The 8280-nt window shown below is 43.9% G+C and overlaps 1 long non-coding RNA gene across 1 annotated transcript; it reads right to left on the reverse strand.

Moving 5' to 3' along the window:
• Positions 1 to 357: 357 nt before the first annotated feature.
• On the reverse strand, positions 358 to 5338 carry LOC143273825 (uncharacterized). Its single transcript, XR_013052026.1, has 2 exons — positions 4956 to 5338; positions 358 to 735 (listed from the first exon to the last, which is right to left on the reverse strand). It is a non-coding gene; the product is annotated as an uncharacterized LOC143273825 (long non-coding RNA).
• Positions 5339 to 8280: the final 2942 nt, after the last annotated feature.

The following is an 8280-nucleotide window of genomic DNA, read 5'->3' on the forward strand; positions in this document are numbered from 1 at the left end:
TCCCCTCCTGGCTTTACTCACCTTGAAGACTGCTGTCTGGCATGGCTTGAGCAGGTGTGGGATTGTAGATGGCAGAGGTGGAGAAATGGTTTGGACATTTGCTGGCTGAATCTCCTTTAGCACCATCACCATCTCTGGTGGTAGGGTGGGACTCCCAGGGTAGGACACAGAATCAACGGCACTGCCTGAGTCCTCCAGCCATTGGGGTCGCAGACTGTTGTGGTCATAGTCATAGAGCTGACTGCCTTCCAGGTGGGAAGGTGCCAGGCTGTATCCTTGCTTTGGCACCTCTAGTGGTGTGGCCTGGACAAGACTAGCAGACAGTGTTGGATAGGAAAGGACTAAGGAATTGGGATCTAAAATATTATCACCCTGGGCTGCATAGGCAGGCAGGGAGAGTGTTATTCTGGTCAGTGACAGTTACAGTGAAGTCCAGGGATACACCCCCTCTCCTGTCAGCGCTTCCTGTGAGATCCCACTGGAGAACAACTGGATAGGAGAGTGCTGAGGCAGAGATCAGGCTCTGGTCAGTCAGCAAAGTCAGCCTGGTCATGCCAACTCCTTGGTCCATGAGCTGCTGGCAACAAGTGCTGGAGTCCGATGCCAGGAGCCATGCTGAACTCACAGCTGGGTTCAAGACCCTGGAGAAGTTGCCCACACTTCCTGCTGAGGGTGTGGCCTTCCTCATCAGAGACACAGAGGGCGGCAGAGCACATTCTGTCCCAAAGAAATTTTCTGTAGGAAGCAAGAGGACAGTGGAAAAAATGGTGAGATGAAAGCTTTGTGGCTTCCTGTGACGGAGCTGTGTTATCTCCAGTTTTACAGTCTGGGAGAGTCTAAGACCTACGTTCCCTCACATACGCCAAAGAAAATGGTTCAGAATGATCCTTGGTACTGGATAGGATGATACTCATTTGATGAACTGCTCGTTCTTCCTGTGTGGGTATGGAATTCCTAGTTGATCCACTTGGACCCTTGCTCTGATCTGGACACTGCCCTTCCTTGCCCCACATTGCCTTGTTCTTATCCCTGCTGTGACACTGCTTCACAACTGTGTTCAGAGGCAGAAAACGGAAGTGTTTAGAGATAGGAGAACCTTAGACAGCTTCTCACACCTGTGCCTTCAGCCTGTTCGGAGCAGTTCCTGCTCTACAGAGAGAGACAGTGTCTCTCCAGCTAGACCAATCTTGCCTGGAAATCACACAGATCGCCCTGCCTCTGCCTCCCAAGTGCTGGTGAGGAAGGCACATGCCATGGCCAATTGGCTTGATGCTACTATGAAATGATAACTCAGGAATTTCATAGATAGGTACTGTATTTAGCTAATTACCCTTCCTCCTCTAACTCCTCCTGGTCCATTCCTTGTATACTTTATAACCTCTTATTTATATAACCATTAAACACATATGCATATATGACTTCATGAATGCAACCTGCTGATATTTTTCTTTCTTTTTTGCACCCGTTTACTATGACCTCTTGAGATTGCTAATGTATTTTGGGGTTCATCTCTGAATAAGATTGTTTCTCAGTTTAACTGTTGGTTAAAAATTGTTCTTAAAGAGTTCCTCAGTAACTGTTAATTTTTTAAACTCTTCTAGTGAGGCATCCTTGTGAGAACTGCCTCCATACCTATCAATTGTCCTTGTGCAGACAAGAGCTGTCTGCGGAGTGCCCAGTCACACTTGATGACATCCAACACCACCCATGCATGTAAGACGTGGGGAATGCTGCGGAAGATGGGCTTCGTGGAGTGTGAGAGCCAGGGACCAGAGCAGGATACTGCTTTCTATACATGACAGGGAACCTTTGCCCAGACTAATCCCAGCAGTGTGCTTGCCTAAACATGGCTCGGGAAATGGCAATGCCTTGTGCCTTGGATTTAAAATCTGTTGTTGTCTGAAGCATTCTGTTCCAAACTACCTTTGTGTACCTCCAGGGCACCTCTGCAGTGCCTTCTTGTACTTTTAGATTTTCTAACTCTGTGTACCAGGTTTTCTCCCTTCCCCCATTTACTGTGAGTCTGTCTTTCATGTAACTCCCTTGATATTTCTTCCACTACAGTAACTGCCCTTTTCAGAACCCACAGCCCTCTTAATCTCTCCCACTTTCCTTTTTTCATCCAGAGAAGTCCAAGTAACTCCAAAACATGGCAGTCATTCTCTCTGTCTATGTTTAACATTTATTTGGTGAGTGTGGAGACAGGCCAGTGTAGAACATCCTAGACTTGAAGGGACCTTCATCCCTTCGAGCTCTGCATGCTGTGATTACAGGTGTGTGCCACCATTCCTGGTGTGAACATTACTTTTAGAATATCCCTGAATTTGACATAATAAGTTAACAGTAGTGGAGGGAGTCTGTCCCATTCATGGTAACGAGTGCTAGATCTCTGCATACCTTCTTCATGTTCCCAGGGTCTCTTGAGTTTAGCACCATCAAGATGGGCCTGATTTTATTCCCTGTTTACTTGCCTCTTAAGACTTGACAATACAGAGCCCAGAGCATGGAGACACTCTTATCTCCCTGGGGTGAATGGAAAACACTTGAGAGTAAACTTTCTGTCCAAAATCACATACCTAGTAATAACCAAAGCTAAATCTGGCATTCGACTCGGGTTAGCTATATCAACATCAATAGTATCCCCATTAAACAAAGATTTAAAAGTGTAGTAAAAATAACTGGGAGAAGGGATCTACAACACTTTGTAAAGTTTCTTTCCTTACCAACATGGTCAGAGGGATAGTGTCAGCAATCCACAGTACAATGGCGCTAGATCATTGGTTCTCCTTGTCTCATGAGCTGACCTAGTGGCCAGTGTGTCCAATATCAGACAGCACTCACTGGTCAGTGGTCACAGCTTACCTGTGATGATCCAAACCTGTGCATCACTGTGGAAACAGAAAAATTTTAGCAGGTGCTGGTAGGGTTACAGGGAGATTGATGTCGTAAATCAGGCAGCAGCCAATGGCAAGGTCAGATTCCAAGCTAAAGGATGGGGTTGGTTGGAGAGGATGCCAGGAGACCAACAGTAGCCATGGAGGCTGAGGTGTGGGCTAGTGAAAGGAGGCAATCCTGGCATGGAAGTCTTGCTTCCCATGATGTCTAGCCTATGTATCATGGCAGTTCTTTTAAGGTTCACTGATGAAAATGTGTATAAAGTGCATATGATGTGTCACATTCCAACAGAAAGTGTCCCATCACCATATACTGTACATACAGTCAGTAGCCTTGGACAGGAAGGAGAGGAGCACCTAGATTGAGGGACTCAGATGAGAAACTCTTTCAGTTGATCTTATTTATGAGCTGTCAGCATCTTTGCATGACTCAAGGAAGAGAATTAAGGGCTCCTTTATGGCTGTGTTGAAGGGCAGGGCTGAGTGCATTGAGTGCACATTGGATGATGAGCTCCAAGACGCTACTCTTTGGCTTTCTTTCTGGAGTCCAGCCTGGGACAGCACACACTAAGGAAGGACTGTCTTCTCTGCTTTTCATCCCTTCTTTGTAAGATTTCATCCTTGGAGCCGCTTGACGCTGCATCTTTACATACTAATGGGTGATATTACTGTGAAGTTCCAGGAGCAGTGGTCTTCTGTTCCTCATGAAGATGCTTGTAATTGGAAGTTGCTGGGAGAAGCAAACAGCCGAGGGGCTGATGGCGAGTCTGGCTGTGCATGTTCCCTCTGTCAAGCCTCGGTTGCTGTTCTGCTGCCCAGACTCACCTACCTCTGGGTGTTTTTTCTTCTTCTCCTCTATTGTTTTCCTGAGATAGGCTTGTTTCTGTAGCACCTGTTGTTCTAGAACTGACTGTGCATCTCATTCTGGCTTCAGACACATGGACAGTCTTTTTTCTTGCCTCCCTTCTAATAGTGCCAAGGTTTTGAGCCAGTGAGTCTGGCTGCCTTCTCTCTTCATCCAAAAGTATGAGTGTGACAGCTACCGAAGCTTCTTCCAGATCACCACACTGTGGTTGATATATTGTTCACCCCAATAAACTTATCTGGGGGTCAGAGAACAGAACAGCCACAATATTAAACATAGAGGTTAGGCATTGGTAGCACACGCCTTTAATCCTAGCATTCCAGAGGCAGAGATCCATCTAGATCTCTGTGAGTTTAAAGCCCCACTGGAAACAGCCAGGCATGATGACTCACACCTTTAATCCCAGAAAGTGACGGCAGGAAGCAGAAAGGTATATAAGGAGTGAAGACCAGGAACTAGAAGCCTGGTTAAGCTTTTAGGCTTTTGAGCAGCAGTTCAGCTGAGATCCTTTCTGGATGAGGATTCAGAGGCTTCCAGTCTGAGGAAACAGGATCAGCTGAGGAATTGGCGAGGTGAGGTGGCTGTGGCTTGCTCTGCTTCTCTGATCTTCCAGCATTCACCCCAATACCTGGCTCTAGGTTTTTTTTTTTTTTTTTTTTTAATTAATAAGTACTTTTAAGATTCGTGTTACACCACACGCTCTGTAGAATCCTGGGCTTCTAGCATTCTCTGCCATGCTTGGGTCTGAGGCCAGGATAAATAGAGGATAGATAAAATATTGGAACACTTGGAGGAAGAAGGCATTTTTTTTGGTACCAGATGCTGGGTTACATGAAAAAAGCAAAGTAGGTATTTTTGCTTTATAAGTAAAAAGAATAACAATTCCTTTTCCATCTCAGTATATCTCCACAGACAGGAAGGTTTTGGATTTTTTTTTTTTTTGAAATATGGGGAAACCTTGTGTCTTTTCTCATTTTGGTTTGTATTGTATCATCCTTTCTGTCAGTCACTGGTAGTTTCACAGACTGTATTGTGGCATGGTACTAGTATGCATTTCAATATGTTTCTTATTCTAACTGTGTAGCATGAATCTTAAAAGTTCTTATTAATAAAAATAAAGCCAGAGCCAGGTATTGTGGTGAATGATGGAAGATCAGAGAAACAGAACAAGTCACAGCCACCTCACCTTACCTCACCTCATCAGTTCTTCAGCTGATCCTGTTTCCTCTGACTGGAAGCTTCTGACTCCTCATCCAAATGGATCTCAGCTGAACTGCTGCTCAAAAGCCTAAAGCTTAACCACCTTAGTTCCTGGTTTTCACGCCTTATATACCTTTCTGCTTTCTGCCATCCCTTCCTGGGATTAAAGGCTCACTTCCTGGGATTAAAGATGTGAGTCACTATGCCTGGGTGTTTCCAGTGTGGCCTTGAACTCACGGAGATCCAGATGGATCTTTGCCTCCAGAAGGCTAGGATTAAAGGTGTGAGTGCCACCATTTTCTGGCCTCTATGTCTGTCTAGTGGCTGTTCTGTTCTCTGACCCCAGATAAACTTATTAGGGTACACAATATACTGGGGAACACAATATCATCCACATAACTGCCTCAGAAAGCACTAACTAATATGACAATGTCTACCAGTCCTTACTGAAAATGACCCTGGACCCCTGTTTAGCTCTCCTCCTGCAGGCCCATGAGGTGTCAGAGCTTTCACTCAGGACCTCCTTTCCACTGAGCTAGTGCTGTAGAATGCAGCTACATGCCCAGCTCTGTAGAGCTGTTCCTCCATGCAGATGGTTTCGTGTTTTGCATGGCTGCAGGTGGAATGTCTCTTTTCGCAGGAAGGCAGAATGTCCCTTCCCGATTCCTTCATGACTCACCACTTGTCAGGTAATGTGACACATTCCCAGTAGCAATCACTGAAAGTTGGAAAGTTCATTCACACTCCCGTTGTAGACATTTCAGAAAAAAAAATATTTGTTTGTTATTTGTTTTTCATTTTTGGAGCTTAGTTTTTCCCCTTGAGTTTTGATGCTAATTTAATGAGAAGAAGAGACTTGGCAAGAATTTACATACAGCATTCAAATCTTAGTTTTGTTTTTTCTTTATGTGACTTCAGATACAGTCATTTATGGTCCAAAAACAATTGAAAAATTAAAAAAAAATTTCCTTCCTTCCTTCCTTCCTTCCTTCCTTCCTTCCTTCCTTCCTTCCTTCCTTCTTTTTCTTTCTTTCTTTCTTTCTTTCTTTCTTTCTTTCTTTCTTTCTTTCTTTCTTTCTTTCTTTCTTTCTTTCTTTCTTCTTCCTTCCTTCCTTCCTTCCTTCCTTCCTTCTTTCTTTCTTTCTTTCTTTCTTTCTTTCTTTCTTTCTTTCTTTCTTTCTTTCTTTTTTCTTTCTTCTTTCTCTCTTTACTAATGCAGGGAGCTAGATGAATGTACTACAGTGACCACTAGTATTTAATAAGTTGACCCACCAGGCACGTGATTCCCTGTTGGAGGGCCCCCATGTGGCAAAGCTGTGGGGTTATTGACTGAATGACTAGTTGTTTTCTGTCTGTAACTTTCTAGGGTGCAACTGCTATGCCTCCCTAATAAGAACAGCTGTGGGGTACTTTCCACTGCCCTTTGGTGGTGTATTTTATACTTGTTGGACACACATATAGCCGTGAATGGTCAGGAAGATGATTTCTGCCTGTATTTTACATTACTCAGACTGAAATAGGATTCTCAGCCACAAAGACAACCTTTTACATGGACAGATAATTTTAGACTTCAGAGCAGATTCAAAGCAGGCAGGTTGTCCCTGGAGACAAATATCTGGTTTCCCCTAGAGATAAATACATGAGGTCAATTTCCTAGGTGTTATTTGTTGCTGATTCCAGGTCTGGATTGAAGGAACTTTATTAGATGTAACGTTCTCAGTAATTGACTTTTTGCATGTAGCCCTAGTCTCAGGCTCAAGGTTCAGGCCACTGTTTACTATCTGGAATCCCTCACCAACTTAGAGCTATGGTGTCATGGGTCAATGTGACATTACTAGCCTAAGAGAAACTATGTGAGTTATCTTGTGCTAAGAGTTTGAGGGAGCTGGGTGGTGGTGGCACACGTCTTTAATCCCAGCACTCGGAGGCAGAGCCAGGTGGATCTCTGTGAGTTCAAGGCCAGTCTGGTCTACAGAGTGAGATCCAGGACAGGCACCAAAACAACATGGAGAAGCCCTGTCTCTGAAACAAAACAAAACAAAAAATAAAAGGAAGAAAAAAAAGAAAAGAAAAGAAAAGAAAGAAAAAAAAAGAGTTGGAGGGGCTCCTGGCAGTGTGATCAAGTCTATCTCGTGCCTGAACTGGCTTTCTGGATCCTAATTACCTCTGGTCTGACACTTAGCTCACCCTTGATGCAGCAGGGAGGGTCTTGGTCCTGCCTTAACTGAAGGTACCAGGCTTAGCTGTTCCCCCATGGGAGAACTTTTGAAGGAGGACATGAGGGGTGGATCGGGGAGGGAATATGGGGGGTTTGGAAGGAGGGATGAGAGGAGGATCTGCTGTTGCTATGTAAAATGAATAAAAAAATTAAAAAAGAAAAAAATAAAGATTGATATCCAGAAGGAGAGAGAGAGAGAGAGAGAGAGAGAGAGAGAGAGAGAGAGAATTGTGGAAAGAGCTGGGCACAGGTGACAGTGTTTGTGTGTTGAGTGAGAGATGGTGCTGCGTGGAGACAGAACCGGAACTGAAGAGAACTGGAACTAGAGAGAACTGGGACCAAAGATTTAGAATAGAAAAGACTGGGGCGGAGGCGGGGGGGGGGGGGGAGTGAATGAAGAGTGATTGAATGATGCAGTAGTGTGTGAAGAAATGTAACATATAGATGTGTGTGAAGAGATGCAGCTGTATAGGCAGAGAAAAAGGAGAAGTATGAGAAATAAAAGATTGTGGGAGTATGATGAGTGAATGAATGAGAGAATGAGTGAGTAAAGAGTGAATGAAAGATATGGTACTTAGTGAAGGAATGTGAGAGAGTAGAGAGAAGAAATGTGTAGATGTAACTGTGCAAAAGAGGTATGTGGGTGTGCGGAGAATTTATGGAGAATGTAACAATGTGGAATGTATCATGTGGAGACAGAGAGATTCTCAGAGAAAGAGATTTTCTAAGATGTAGTAAAAGAGAAACTTACCACCATCAGAAAGCATGTGCGTTTTCTTATTTTTCCCCTCAGACAGAAAAAGTCTAGCTCTCAGATGGATAAGAAGTTTTCCTTAGCCTTCACCACCTTCATAGATTTTTTTTTACATGCTCTAGTGGTCTCTGGGGGAGCTGAAGGGATAGCTAAGACGTTAAAGGCCAGACTCACAACCAAAAATATAAGAGATGAGTTCCCATCACTCATGGCTGTCCCCTCCAGCTTCCGATTCATTCATGCATTTATTTATTTAGTTAATTTATTTATGTCTCATAGACTCATATAATATGGGGACCAGAAGTAATTTCCCTTGTTTATGTAATTCAATAAATAATAATTTATTTAC

The sequence above is a fragment of the Peromyscus maniculatus genome, chromosome 6 (assembly GCF_049852395.1).
Source record: "Peromyscus maniculatus bairdii isolate BWxNUB_F1_BW_parent chromosome 6, HU_Pman_BW_mat_3.1, whole genome shotgun sequence".
Lineage (NCBI taxonomy): Eukaryota > Metazoa > Chordata > Mammalia > Rodentia > Cricetidae > Peromyscus > Peromyscus maniculatus.